Here is a 14,962-nt window from a genome sequence, read left to right on the forward strand (position 1 = left end):
GCTGTGGCAGTTTTGGGTCGATGGAGAAGGAGAAGATAGAGGTTACATGTATTGAACATGTTGTACCCATCCATGGGATGGGGTGGTTTCTGGTACCCATCCTTGGGATGGGGGTTGTTTCTGGTACCCATCCATGAAAGGATGGGGGTTGTTTCTGGTACCCATCCATGAAAGGATGGGGGTTGTTTTTGGTACCCATCCATGAAAGGATGGGGGTTGTTCTGGTACCCATCCATGAAAGGATGGGGGTTGTTTATGGTACTTTCAGGCTACGAGGAGTTAACCTGGAAGGGTTAAAAAGGGTAGGTCACTGCGAAGGTTGGGTACCGCCTCAGAGTCAGGGGTTTCCGACTGGAGGCCTAAAGTTTAAAAGAAGCTGTTCGCAGTGATCAATCTATGTTGTTTCCCTCTATGACACTAAAAAAGTATATATTAAAGTTTAATGGTTATTTATGAAGATGTTATTTAATTATTGTTATAATTGGTTAATAAAAGGCCATCAAGGCCATTTACTCCAAAACCTGGTCAAGTCATTTGTGAAGGGTTTGGAGGGGGGGGGAGTTTTTGGGGACAAAAGTTGTATCAGGAGACTGGGCTTAAGTCCTACATATGTCATGAGCCTAGCACTCAAAGGCAGAAAATCTTAGATCTCATACTGCAGATGTAGAGGAGAAATGCCAGACAAAAGGTACATTTTTAAGGGTACTGCTTAGGCACAATTAGCATTTCTATATGTTCTCTATAATGTAGAAAATCGACACCTCTAGACCTGGACCCAAAATTATGTGTGCTGGGTTATGAGAAAAAAGAAAGGGGGATAGGTAACAAGCAGATAGCAATGTCAAGGTGCCTATTTCAAGCAAGAAAGTTGATTGTACAGAGATGGTTGGCACAAGCTCCCCCAACTAGCGTAGAGTGGAGCCCCCGTTTTACTTACCTGAGCCCCAAATCTCTGTGGACGCGATCCCACGCTGCTTTCCCCAGCTCCTGTGGGCTCTTCATTGGATGATTGATAGCAGCGCAGCCATTGGCTCCCGCTGCTGTCAATCAAATCAATGACGCGGAGCGCCGGGGGGCAGGGTCGAGCGATACAGTCGGCAGCTATGGCCGCTGACTGTATCACACAGGAGCGCGCCCGCAAGCTAACTACCTGAAAGAGCCTTTCCCAGAGGGGGGTTAGCTCTTGTGGAGAGGAGCCAAGACAACCACCGAGGGACCCCAGAAGACGAGGATCGGGGCCACTCTGTGCAAAACTGCAAAACGAGCTGCACAGTGGAGGTAAGTATGACATGTTTATTATTTAAAAAAAAAAAAAAAAAAACCTATACAACCCCTTTAAAGAAATACAAAAATATGTGGAAAACCTGGTTTGATGTAAACGGTATATCCTCTAGCGTTAGAAGATAGGAGGCTGGGGAAAAAAGGTTCAAATAAAGTAGGAACAGATGGTATAAGGTATAAGGTTAAAAGGTTTATTGAGGGTATCTCTTTTATGTTAAAGGTGTATTCAAATACTTAAATAAAGGGTTACAATAAATAATTAGATGGTAAAAGTGAAAAAAGTGAGGAATAAAGAGGAAGAGTATGGTGTATGTGTGACGGGAGTCACTTTGGGCGGGGGGCTTGGGGAACCCAGGTTACCTTGGAAAGCACTGGAAGTTTTTTTGTCCAGCTCCCCCAGCCCCTCTTATGTGTAGTTCTTGGTTGTCAGCGGTTGGAATATCTGATCTGATAGGAAGCAGTATACGACGAAAGCACTCAAGCAGAGTGTGGGACGTTTCGTTACAGCATACTTCTTTTTGTTTTTTATTCTTTTTTCTCTCTATGGGAAAGAAAAGAAAAAAAAATACTGGAAAACGTATGTGGGGGAGGGGTAATGGCGTTTGAGGGATGTATGGGTAAGTGGGAAATGTATATATTATGTATCAAAATCGAAAAAGAGAAATATAAATGTAATAGAGGTTGGAGAAAATGTTGGTTGAAAGTTTTATGTATAAATGGAAAAAAATCTTTTCAATAAAGAATATTTGATTTTAAAAATAATGTAGCAAATCTTACATTTTTTAAATTCAATTCTGTTTTAAAGTGAACCTGTTGCAAACTTTGCATGTGAAAATCACAAGCTTTGAGAAAAATACAGCTATAAACATTTTAAGTAAAGTGAATTTTGTGATTTTCATTTCAGAACAAAAAAATATCAGGTATGTGAAAGATTCTTTGATGCAACTGTTTCAAGACAAAACAACTCTATGTAAAGGCTTGTTTACACCTGTGTGCCCCCATTATGCCACCTCCTCACTGTGTGGTCAGATATTGGTTGTGCAGGTGCCACAGGTTGCACACTTTTGGCAAAGAACTGTGTTTTTGATACAAAGGCTTCAAAAACATGACCTCTATAAACCTTTTTAATATGGAGCAACCATATAACAATTATAACATCTACATGGAACATTGGTATGAAAAGTAAGTCAGTTGAGACATGCCCTGTCAGGAAAGATGTTTGCATACACACAGGTGCATAAGCCTAAGAACCTCTGCCCGTGTAAAGGGAGCAAGCGCACAAGCGGTTACTCTGTATCAGTGCTATTTGGTTTATTATGCTCCTGAGCATCTGTGCATCTGTTCCTTTGTTGATCCTCTGTTGCCAACCTCTTTTGTACCTGACGTTGCCTGGACGGCTGCCTGTACAAACCCCTGACTTGCCTCTGGGCTATTCTGCTGCCTATGCCCAATAAATAAGAGCTCTAAGTGGTGTTACCACCAATTTTTTTTTTTTTTTTTTTTTTTAATCAAAAGAAAAGTTTATTGAGCATAAAAGTCAGTACAGGTTATTAAACTCAGAATACAGGGTGCAAATTACACCAATACTATGTAAGGTAACTTTTATACAAAGTGTTCTGACAAGTCATTACAACTACAGGGTTATTGCTGAACATTGTCATGTAGGTAAGGAACATATTTTCACTGGGCCATGGCAAAATTAAATAAAAACAATTACCACTGAGCAGACATAGATCAAGAGAGCGTTTGGCACTAGTCAGTGCAAGTGGAAGATTCATTCATCCATCTATCCCATATTTTATGGTACTTATCGGGGCAGCCACAATGGGTGTACAAAACTTTTTTGTAAGGGAGGGTAAGGTTCACAGCCCTCTTCCATTGTTGAATGGTGGAAGGGGTAGGCCGAAGCCATAGTTGGGCTACCTGCATTCTGGCGATAAATAGGGTCTCTTGTAAAAATATCGTCAGGTACCTCTCCTCCTCTGGAATGGGGAGGAGGCCAAGCAGATATTGGTGTGGGGATAATGTTAAGGGGGAGCCCATGCAGTCATGAAAGAATTTGACTATTTGTGACCAATAACGCTGAATAGATGGGCAGAACCATATAAGATGATAAAATGTACTATAAGTGTCACCACATCTGGGGCAGGTTGGGTCGGTGTCCGGTTTATACTTAAGTATTCGTGCAGGGGTGAGGTAAGATCTATAGAGGATATAAAGGTGGGTGAGCCGATCTGATAGTTTAGGAGATACTTTTGTGCAAGCCACCAGTATTTCCCCCCACTGCTCATTGTCTATTTCCCCAATGTCAGTTTCTCATTTGGCTTTTAGTTGGTATGTATGGGTGGTGGCAGATGGTGAAAGGAGATGGTTATAGAGAGTGGAGATCAGTTTCTTAGGGTCGTCACCAAGAATCATATCTGCAAAGATCACTACTTCTAGCCTGGGGATAGAGTTACTGAATTGAGATTGAAGGGCATGGCGAACTTGGAGGTAGCGGAAAAACATGTAGTTGGGGAGAGCAAATTCATCCTTAAGGGTCTGAAATGGTTTAACAGCACCTCCAGTAATGAGCTGGGAAAGGTATATAATTTTATGAATTATCCATAGTTTAAAGTCCGGGATAAGCATTAGTTCAGGGAGTTGGGGATTATCCCAGAGTGGTGTGTGAGCATGTAGGGGGGAGCCCCAATAATGGTAAGTGCACGCTGCCAAATCTTACTGTGGTGCTGTAACATATGTCGCCTACCCCCGGAGTGGGACAGACCCCTGTGCTTACAAAAGAGTATCTGGAAAGGGTGAGCCACCACATCAGTCGCAGATGTGCATACCAGTGTGGAGTAGCGGCGTCTATCGTGTCTATTGAGATAATAAAAATGGGACAACTGGGAAGCTATGTAATAAAATGTTAGGTCAGGGGTGGCCGTGCCTCCCTAAATGGGTGGAACATTTCAAGGTCTGCCATGATAGTTTATGTCTGGAGGAGTCCCATATAAAGGTATTAAGTATGGAATCCATGGATCTAAACACATGAATTGGAATGTACAGTGGAGCATGCCAAAATAGGTATAGTAATTTGGGGAGGAGGATCATCTTCACCAGATTAATACGGTCATTATTCCCAGAGGCAGTCTAGACCAGATTTGAGTTTTGCTTTTGAGAAGAGTGTACATTGGTTCAATATTAAGGCGTGTGTAGTCTGCGAAGGAACGAGAGCATTGTATACCTAAGTATTTAATCTGGTTGGTTCTTACCAGTGGGAGAGCCTCTTGAGTGTTTGTAGGGACAGAGACGTCTATGGGGAGTATTTGAGATTTGGACCAATTTATCTGCAGCCCCGAATAAGGTGCAGGGCTGCTGCCAGGGAGGGGCCCGCGTCTGCTAGTTACCACCAATTATTAGTTACTGCAGATATCTATGTAATGGGGTGGAGTGCCTGGTGGTGTTGTGTTATTTAGCATGGTAATGTTTGCAGTATCTTAAAAAATATGCATAAGGGCTATAGGTGCCCATAGATGCTATGCCTCGTCAGTATGGACACAATCTTTCATAGTGCAATTATGTGAGTGATGTATGGTTTTAGTAAAGAAATGTGTGCATGGTCATCTAGTATATACACTCACACACTTAAAGCGCACAAATATGTATATGCAGGTCCAAGTTCTGCCGTAAGATATTTCCTTCACTAAAATTTTATTAGCACAATTTTAACAAAGTTGACCTGGCTGGGGGCCACATATAATCTGATCACAGGCCATTAACATAGAGATAAAAGAGGTACAAAAGATTCAACCAAAGAAATGGTAAGTGTGTTGAAGTACAAGGTATGAACATTACCTCCATTAAAGAGGAGAATAATGTTTAGATTTGAGTAATAATCAGTGTAGATTTGACTATTTTGTTGGTCACAGTAAGAGGACATGTACAAGGCTCAATCACTTTATAAAAGCAGAGCAACAAGCTAAAAAAAAAAAAAAAAAAAAAAAAGAAAAAGGAGAAAAGAGAGAAAGTTATAAAGAAGCAGGACTTTTTTTCAAAGTCGGGGGAATGCAGTTCCGGCACCTCCAGCACTGAATGTATGTACTAGCAAGGGGTGCTGGAGGGTCTATTGATGCTGGCTGCTGGGATATCATTGTTGCTGGTGGGGATCTGTTTTGGGGTGGGGGTCTATTGTTACTGGGTAAGTCTACTGTTGCTGGTGGGGGGGGGGCTTATATTACTGGGTGGGATCTACTGTTCAGGGGGAGGTCTATTGTTGCTGGCTGCTAGAGAGTTTATTGATGCTGGCTGCTGATATCTGTTATTTCTGCTAGGGGTCTATTGTAGCTGGGGTGGTATTTTGTTGTGGGGGGTCCATTGTTGCTGGGGGAAAGTCTTTTGTTGTGTGGGGGTCCATTGTTGCTGGGGGGGGGAGAGTCTTTTGTTGTGTTGGGGGTCCATTGTTGTCAGGAGAAAGTATTTTGTTGTGTGGGGGATCTATTGTTTTTGGGGTGGAGTCTATTGTTGCTGGGGTCTATTGTTGCTCATTGCAAGGGACCTGTTTTACTATGTTTCTTGTCTTCATTAACAAATTTCATAGAAATTACTGAGTAGCACAAAATACTTTGTTCTGTATTCTCTGAAAGGTGCTGTACTGGGAGGTGGGTTGGGGTTGGAACCAAGGGATGGTGTCTTAAGACGGGTAGGGGGCATAGATGAAGTGTGACTCAGAAGGGGGGAGTTCCTGCACCTATTCCCTGAGAAAAAAAGCCCTGTAAAGAAGAAAAGAAAGTCTAAGGTGAGGAGGGGGAGGGAAAGGAGAGGGGATTCCATGTGATTTTCCCATGCTGTTATTTTACTAAAGATATATACTAAATATATATATAATATGTCTTTGAGCATGTATGTATTTATGTATTTTTACTAGGAAAAATGTCAGCAGAGTTTTTTTTATCAGTTGAGCTTTTATCAATACACAGTGAAGCTTACTGTCTGACATTTGGGACTTGGAAAAGAATGGATTTTTCATTTTCTATTCACATTTATTTTTAATGGATAACTTGGAGACGTTACACAAGATGAGCAGATGAATTTGATCTTCTTCGGTGGTATATTTTCAATGTTTTACAATTTAGAAATGAAGATAATAAATCTGCTAACAAACTGTATGTGCTGCACGGCTGAATGCCTGATTGTTGTGAAGGTCAGCTGGTGAGATTTGAAAGAATAAAAAAGCTTTTCATTGTCCTTTGTTGTAACTGTGGAACATTGTGCTCTGATACCTTTCATAAACCCAGCATCACACTTGGGGTGTCATTTGGAAGTGACGATACCCTCAAAAACAAAGGAGCTTCTACAAGAGGTTTGCAGAGGGTTTAACTGTCTCTGAGACCACATGGTTAAAAGAACCAGAGAGTGCCTCCGCTTCTATTAATTGTGCTGATGGACTTCACTAAATTTTGTTTTAAAGACTTTATCAAAGTGATTGTAAAGGCTTGTTTTTTATTGTTTAAAAATAACAAACATATCATACATACCTCCACTGTGCAGCTCGTTTTGCACAGAATGGCCCCGATGAGACCATTTCTGGGGTCCCCCGGCGGCTCTCGCAGCTCCTCCCCGCATCAGATAACCCCCTAGGAGAAGCACTTTCCCGGGGGGGTTACCTTGTGGGCGCGCTCCCGAGTCCAGCATTTGCGTCCATAGGCTCCCGCGTCATTGGATTTGATTGACAGCAGCGGGAGTCAATGGCTGCGCTGCTATCAATCTATCCAATCAAGAGCCAGGACCCCATGGAGAGAGGGACAGTGCGTCCTCGCCGAGGGAAATACGGGGTTTAGGTAAGTAAAGTAAAACGGGGGGCTAGGGGGCTGGTCACTGCCAGGTGTTTTTTCACCTTAATGCATAGGATGCATTAAGGTGAAAAAACATGAGGGTTTACAACCCCTTTAACAGTAGTGTTATAAAAGAGACATTTTTTGTAAAGAGTTAATGTTTTCTTCACATAGCAACAACAGAAAGTGAGAGAAAATCGCTTCCAAAATCCCTCAAAAATCCTTCCCTATTGGAAGATTATTCTTCTTTTCTTGTTTTAGCGAAATACAAAATTTGGGATTTTCTTTCAATTTTGGTGATAACGGTCACCAGAACAAATAGAGAAGGTAAATCTCCATAATGGGGACACAGCCATAAAATAAATAAATAAAAACTGACAGAGATTCTTACATTTTGTCACTCTACCTAAAGTAAAAGAAAAATAATTTGACTGGAAATCTTTGGTGAGGTGTTCTAGTCCACTATTTTCAGTGAAACTTTTGGGCCCTTCTACTTCTAGAGAGAGTACAGGATGATTTTATTTGTATTTATCCATTTATTGCACATACATTTATAACTGAATTTGTATGGAAATTAGGAAATAAATATAACCTCATAAGTGCCCTACAATTTTTTCTGGTTTAAGATAAGTATCTACTTCCTAACTGTGCAACATAAAGCAACCTTTCCTGTGTCTTACCTCAAGCCATCTGATTCACAGCTTGTCTGCTACAATTTTTTGAAACAAATCAAACTGTTTTCATGTCATACAAAAGAAAAAAAATGTGTGTGTGTGTGTATATATATATATATATATATACCGTATTTATCAGTATATAACATGCACAGGTGTTTAACACTCACCTTCATTTTAGGAGGGAAGTTTCAGGAAACAAACTAAAATTTTAACTAAAGAACTTTGAAGCAAAATAAGGATCAGTGCCCATCAATGCAGCCTCACCATTGCCCATCTGCAGCCTCACCATTGCCCATCTGCAGCCTAATCAATATACCATCTGCAGCTTGATCAGTGCCATCTGCAGCCTTACAATTGCCCATCAATGCAGCTTGTTCAATGTCCATCTGCAGCCTCACAATTGCCCATCAATGCAGCTTGATCAATGCCCATCTGCAGCCTCACAATTGCCCATCAATGCAGCCTGATTGATGCCCATCTACAGCCTCACAATTGCCCATCAATGCAGCTTGATCAATGCCCATCTGCAGCCTAATCAATGCCCATATGCAGCCTCACCATTGCCATGAATGCAGCCCGATCAATGCCCATCTGCAGCCTCACCCTGGATTACTGCTGCCTCGGAGGGGACAGGGAGGGGGGCGGGACGAGCGCCATCAGATTACATACAGTGAGAATCTCCTGTTTACTCTGCGGCCTCTTTAATTCAAAGTCCCGCCTCCTGGACTGCTTCTATGATAGACAGAACACTGGTCCAATGACGGCCCAGGAAACGGGACTTCCTATTACAGAGGCTGCTGAGTAAACAGGAGATTCTCGCTGTATGTAAACTGACGGCGCTCATCCCGACCCCCTCCCCATTCCCTCCTGGGCAGCCCAGATTACAGTATCGGCGTATAACACGCACACACTATTTGCACTCGATTTTCAGGGTAAAAAAGTGTTATACGCCAATAAATGCAGTATATGTATATATATATCTATATAGATATAGATATAGATATAGATATATATATATATATATATATATATATATATATATACAGTGGGGATGGAAAGTATTCAGACCTCCTTAAATTTTTCACTCTTTGTTATATTGCAGCCATTTGCTAAAATCATTTAAGTTCATTTTTTTTCCTCATTAATGTACACACAGCACCCCATATTGACAGAAAAACACAGAATTGTTGACATTTTTTGCAGATTTATTAAAAAAGAAAAACTGAAATATCACATCCTAAGTATTCAGACCCTTTGCTCAGTATTTAGTAGAAGCACCCTTTTGATCTAATACAGCCATGAGTCTTTTTGGGAAACATGCAACAAGTTTTTCACACCTGGATTTGGGGATCCTCTGCCATTCCTCCTTGCAGATCCTCTCCAGTTCTGTCAGGTTGGATGCTAAATGTTGGTGGACAGCCATTTTTAGGTCTCCCCAGAGATGCTCAATTGGGTTTAAGTCAGGGCTCTGGTTGGGCCATTCAAGAACAGTCGCGGAGTTGTTGTGAAGCCACTCCTTCGTTATTTTAGCTGTGTGCTTAGGGTCATTGTCTTGTTGGAATGTAAACCTTTGGCCTGTCTGAGGTCCTGAGCACTGTGGAGAAGGTTTTCGTCCGGGATATCCCTGTACTTGGCCGCATTCATCTTTCCCTCGATTGCAACCAGTCGTCCTGTTCCTGCAGCTGAAAAACACCCCCACAGCATGATGCTGCCACCACCATGCTTCACTGTTGGGACTGTATTGGTCAGGTGATGAGCAGTGACTGGTTTTCTCCCTACATACTGCTTAGAATTATGGCCAAAAAGTTCTATCTTGGTCTCATCAGACCAAAGAATCTTATTTCTCACCATCTTGGAGTCCTTCAGGTGTTTTTTAGCAAACTCCATACGGGCTTTCATGTGTCTTGCAATGAGGAGAGGCTTCTGTCGGGCCACTCTGCCATAAAGCCCCAACTGGTGGAGGGCTGCAGTGATGGTTGACTTTCTAAAACTTTCTCCCATCTCCCGACTGCATCTCTGGAGCTTAGTCACAGTAATCTTTGGGTTCTTCTTTACCTCTCTCACCAAGGCTCTTCTCCCCCGATAGCTCAATTTGGCCAGACAGCCAGCTCTAGGAATGGTTCTGGTCATCCCAAACGTCTTCCATTTAAGGATTATGGAGGCCACCGTGCTCTTAGGAACCTTAAGTGCAGCAAAAAATTTTTTGTAACCTTGGCCAGATCTGTGCCTTGCCACAATTCTGTCTCTGAGCTCTTCAGGCAGTTCCTTTGACCTCATGATTCTCATTTGCTCTGACATGTACTGTGAGCTGTAAGCTCTTATATAGACAGGTGTGTGGCTTTCCTAATCAAGTTCAATCAGTTTAATCAAACACAGCTGGACTCAAATGAAGGTGTAGAACCATCTCAAGGATGACCAGAAGAAATCGACAGCACCTGAGTTAAATATATGAGTGTTACAGCAAAGGGTCTGAATACTTAGGACCATGTGATATTTCAATTTTTCTTTTTTAATAAATCTGCAAAAATGTCAACCATTCTGTGTTTTTCTGTCAATATGGGGTGCTGTGTGTACATTAATGAGGAAAAAAAATGAGCTTAAATAATTTTAGCAAATGGCTGCAATATAACAAAGAGTGAAACATTTAAGGGGGTCTGGGGCTCAAAATTTCAAGTCCTGAGCTACTAGCCAGGCCTTCAGGGTTACTCCCCACCAGTTGCCCCACCCAATCCCTACCTAATTCTGCCCCTAAACACGCCCTCATAAATTATCTCATGAAATGACACTTAAAGGATTCATGCAGAATTAATTTACAAAAATAAATATCAACAACAACTTAATCAGTGCAGCCTCACCAGTGCCCATCAATGCAGCCTGACTTGTGCCCATGAATGCAGTCTCGCCAGTGCCCATCAATGCTGCGTAACCTGTGCCCATCATTGCAGCGTGACCTGTGCCCACCAATGCAGCCTCACCTGTGCCCATAATTGCAGTGTGACCTGTGCCCACTATTGCAGCTTCACCTGTGCCCACCATTGCAGCATGACCTGTGACCACCATTGCAGTGTGACCCATGCCCACCATTGCAGCGTGACCTGTGCCCATAATTGCAGCATGACCTGTGCCCACCATTGCAGCCTCCCCTGTGCCCAAAATTGCAGCCTCCCCTGTGCCCACCATTGCAGAGGAAGAGAGAGGGCGGCTGGATCATCACAGGGGGAGGGATAGAGCAGGGATAGCCCGCTGTAACAGCTTACATTTTAATTGCCGTCCGCTCGTGACGGTGAGCGGATGGCAATCCTAATAAAAGCTGTTACAGCGGGCTATTAGGGATGAGCCGAACACCCAGTGTTGCCAACCGCCCGTTAATTTACAGGCAGCCCTTAAAAATCACCCCATTTTCGGGGCGCCCGTGAATGTATGTTACGGCATCCGGTGCCCGTAAAAAAGATGGCTGCGGGCCGGCCATGCAACTGCGCATGCGCCGTTCCGAAGCCTGCAAGACTTGGGAAAGATCGTACAAGCTCGGCAGGCCGGCGCATGCGCAGTAATCTAATGACGCCGCCTGGCGCCATTTTTAAACAGAAGCCGCCGCTCGTTCTTCTCGGCGGTTCAGCGGGGGGAGCAGAACGGTGCAGAGAGGAGACATGTTACCGGGCACGGCCACAGGTGACATTACGGGGGGGTGAAGCCGGCCCGGTAGAGGACTGGAGGACACTGTGACTGGAGAGATGAAAGGGTCACAGTGAGTGACAGAAGGCGGACACTGTCACTGACTGATGTGGAGAGTGAGACAGGTATTCTATATTCTAGTATCTGAAGGGGGACAGTGGAGGAAACTACCATGCCCGGCCCCGCAGCCTCTGACCATCTCCTGCCCACAGCCTCTGACTATCCCCTGCACAGAGCCCACAGCCTCTGACCATCTCCTGCCCACAGCCTCTGACCATCTCCTGCCCACAGCCTCTGACTATCTCCTGCCCACAGCCTCTGACCATCTCCTGCCCACAGCCTCTGACCATCCCCTGCCCAGTGCCCACAGCCTCTGACCATCTCCTGCCCACAGCCTCTGACCATCTCCTGCCCAGTGCCCACAGCCTCTGACCATCCCCTGCCCGCAGCCTCTGACCATCTCCTGCCCACAGCCTCTGACCATCTCCTGCCCGCAGCCTCTGACCATCTCCTGCTCGCAGCCTCTGACCATCTCCTGCCCGTAGCCTCTGACCATCTCTTGCCCGCAGCCTCTGACCATCTCCTGCCCGCAGCCTCTGACCATCTCCTGTCCGCAGCCTCTGACCATCTCCTGCCCAGTGCCCACAGCCTCTGACCATCTCCTGCCCACAGCCTCTGACCATCTCCTGCCCGCAGCCTCTGACCATCTCCTGTCCGCAGACTCTGACCATCTCCTGTCCGCAGCCTCTGACCATCTCCTGTCCGCAGCCTCTGACCATCTCCTGTCCGCAGCCTCTGACCATTTCCTACATCATGTCTGCAGTCTCTGAGGGGGAGTCGGGAAAGGAGTCAAGAGTGGGAGTGCCACAGGGATCATGGGGTCATGGGAGAAGTCAGACGTGTGTGGACTGTGGAGAGGAGACCATAGGAAAACCAGAGCCACCAAGCTGGAGCCATCTGACTGAGCCCTGCACGATGCACCTGAGAGGAGGTCAGTGACAGCACCGCCAGGTCAGTCTAGGGGGGTTGCTGATGTAAGGGGGAGTGAATACAATAATGTAAGGGGCACTGATATAAAGGTTTCCCCCTAAATTAGTAACTCCCCTTACCTTAGTGTATTCACTCTGCAGAAGGTGGTCTCTGGTCACCAGAGTGCCCCCCACATCAAAGTTCCTGGCATTCCCCTTTACATCAAAGTCTGCAGGATTGCCCCTTACAGGGAACACAGTGGACTCTGATATAAGGTGGTCTCTGGTCACCAGAGCCTCCCCTTACATCAGAGTTCCCCCTTAGATCATGATCTGCAGCATTCCCCTTTACATAAGAGTTCCCTTTCACTGTAAGGGGGATCCATAAAGACTCTGATGTAAGGAGGGAACCCAGTGCTAGCTGGGTTATAGTAACCTGACCTTCATGTCAATGGAGAAATATGTTTTTTGACTTTTGTTTAACTTAAACACATTGCTAATAGCACTAGCTATATGTTTATAATTCAAATATGTATCCTTGCACTGTTTAGCACTGAAAATAGTAATTTTAGGTACTTTTTTGCAGCGCCGGTAAAAAATGCGGAGCTGCCTGTAATTTTCATGATTTTTGCCAGTAAAAAAGTGGTGCCATTTGTGAATTTTGACATCCTGCCAGTAAATTTCACTTCAGGGGGTTGGCAACACTGCGAACGCCCCCCCCTCCGCCCCCGGTTCAGTTCGCAGCAGAACATACAAACAGGCAAAAAATTTGTGCGAACACCGTTAAAGTCTATGGGACTCGAACGTGAAAAATCAAAAGTGCTAATTTTAAAGGCTAATATGCAAGTTATTGTCATAAAAAGTGTTTGGGGACCCGGGTCCTGCCCCAGGGAATATGTATCAATGCAAAAAAAAGTTTTAAAAACGGACGTTTTTTCAGGAGCAGTGATTTTAATAATACTTAAAGTGAAACAATAAAAGTGAAATATTCCTTTAAATGTCGTACCTGGGGGGTGGCTATAGTATGCCTGTAAAGTGGTGCATTTTTCCCATGTTTAGAACAGTCCCTGCACAAAATGACATTTCAAAAGGAATAAAAGTCATTTAAAACTGCGGCTGTAATGTAATGTTGGGTCCCGGCAATATAGATGAAAATCATTGTTGAGAAAAACAGCATGCCCCCCCCCCACCAGCCCATTACCAGGCTCTTTGGGTCTGGTATAGATATTAAGGGGAACCCCACACCCAAATTACAAAAAAAAGGCGTGGGGCCCCCAGGCCCTATATACTCTAAACAGCAATATACAGGCAGACAGGTACATTTTTAAAGTTTAGCTCCAGCCAAAAAATCTATTTTTAAGCTTTTTGGATAACATAGGGAAGGGTTATCACCCCTGTAACATTTGTTTTGCTGTCTGTGCCCCTGTTCAGAAGATTTCACCTCACTTTCTGTTCCAATGACAATTGGATTTTGAAAAATTTGGGTTATTAGGGAAACAAGGATTGGTGATAAAGCATCAGTGGAGACACCTTTTTCCCATATTAACTCTTACAGGAGAAAAATTTCCTTTCCTAAGGGTAGATTTCCTCTCACTTCCTGTTGTCTCCCTCTGTTTGTAAGTAGGAGACATTTATAAGTCGGATGTTTGAAAATAGGGGACCACCTGTATATGCTATACGGCCTGCGGAAAATTGGGCATTAGGTGTTGGTGGTACCAGAACACTGTAAGCCCTCACAGTTACTCTTGGTGGGCGCTGGAATGGGCCCTGCTGTGGAATATTATATCAAGAATTGTAATTACATGCCCCTGTTAAACAGGGGCAGAAAAATTGGGCCTTAGGCGGTGTTGGTGGTGGTGGCACAACACTATAAAGCCTTACAGATACTCTTGTTGAGCGCAGGAACAAGCCCTGCTGGTAAATATTTGATCAAAAATTGTAATTACACGCCCCTGTTAAACAGGGGCAGAAAAATTGGGCCTTAGGCAGTGGTGGTGGTGCCCTGAACCAAAAATATTCTTAGAAGCTATTATCATGAAGATTGAGGAGGAATAGGATAGTCACTCAGCATAATAGGATAGTCACTCAGCATAAGCAGTCTTCTGGGGATCCCACAATCATAGAAAAATCAATCGGTTACATCAGCATCAGGTGCTTGGTAGCTGGTGATCCAAGACTGATTCATTTTTATGAATGTGAGCCGATCAACACAGTCTGTGGACAGGCACACTCTGTGATTGGTTACAAAGCCTCCAACAGCACTGAATGTACGTTCAAAAAGAATGCTGGATGCAGGACAGGCCAGTAGCTCAATTGCATATTGAGCAAACTCTGGCCAGTGGTACATTCTCAAGACCCAGTAACCCAGTGGATGTTCTGGTGGAAAGATCTCCAAGACTAATCTTGCGCCTAGATATTCCTGCACCATGTAATTCAGACGCTGACGATGGTTGCTGGAACTGATCAGACCTTGGCGCTGAGGACTGAAGAATTGCCTGGAGGCATCAGTCAGCCGGCCACCTTCTCCACCGCTCTTTCTGTGACTGAACGA

The sequence above is a fragment of the Aquarana catesbeiana genome, linkage group LG03 (genome assembly GCF_042186555.1).
Source record: "Aquarana catesbeiana isolate 2022-GZ linkage group LG03, ASM4218655v1, whole genome shotgun sequence".
NCBI lineage: Eukaryota > Metazoa > Chordata > Amphibia > Anura > Ranidae > Aquarana > Aquarana catesbeiana.